We start from the raw sequence: 471 nt of genomic DNA on the forward strand, positions 1-471 counted from the left end.
GGGTGGCGGGGGTGTTTTGAGGGGAAAAGAGAAAAGAGAAAAATTACGAGGGAGTGTATGCAAACATTTTAAAAAGTGTTTACCGGGAAAATACAGGGCTGTACAGTTATATGATATCTTTTAAAGAACATCCTCCATAATCTCTTTTAAAAAACCCCCGCCCCTCTTTTACCCGCACGGGGAAAAGGTAGATATTATCCTCTTTTTAAAGGGCACAAAAAACCAGACTTCAGAGTTAGTGTGTATTTGCATTTTAAACATACAAAACGAATAAAAAACTGAAAAAAAATTAAAATCAATAACCTAAAACACATAAATAAATTTTCTGGGTGGTTTTAAAAATGTTAGAAAGAATGTCAAGCATTTTAGATAAAGTGAAAATCTGCAAAACCTATGTTAATTTTCACCTTCATTTTTTAAACGAAACAGACCGAATATTCCCATTAATAAGGATATAAGGAAAATTTTCCC

Source organism: Penaeus monodon, chromosome 29, assembly GCF_015228065.2.
Source record: "Penaeus monodon isolate SGIC_2016 chromosome 29, NSTDA_Pmon_1, whole genome shotgun sequence".
Classification (NCBI taxonomy): Eukaryota; Metazoa; Arthropoda; class Malacostraca; order Decapoda; family Penaeidae; genus Penaeus; species Penaeus monodon.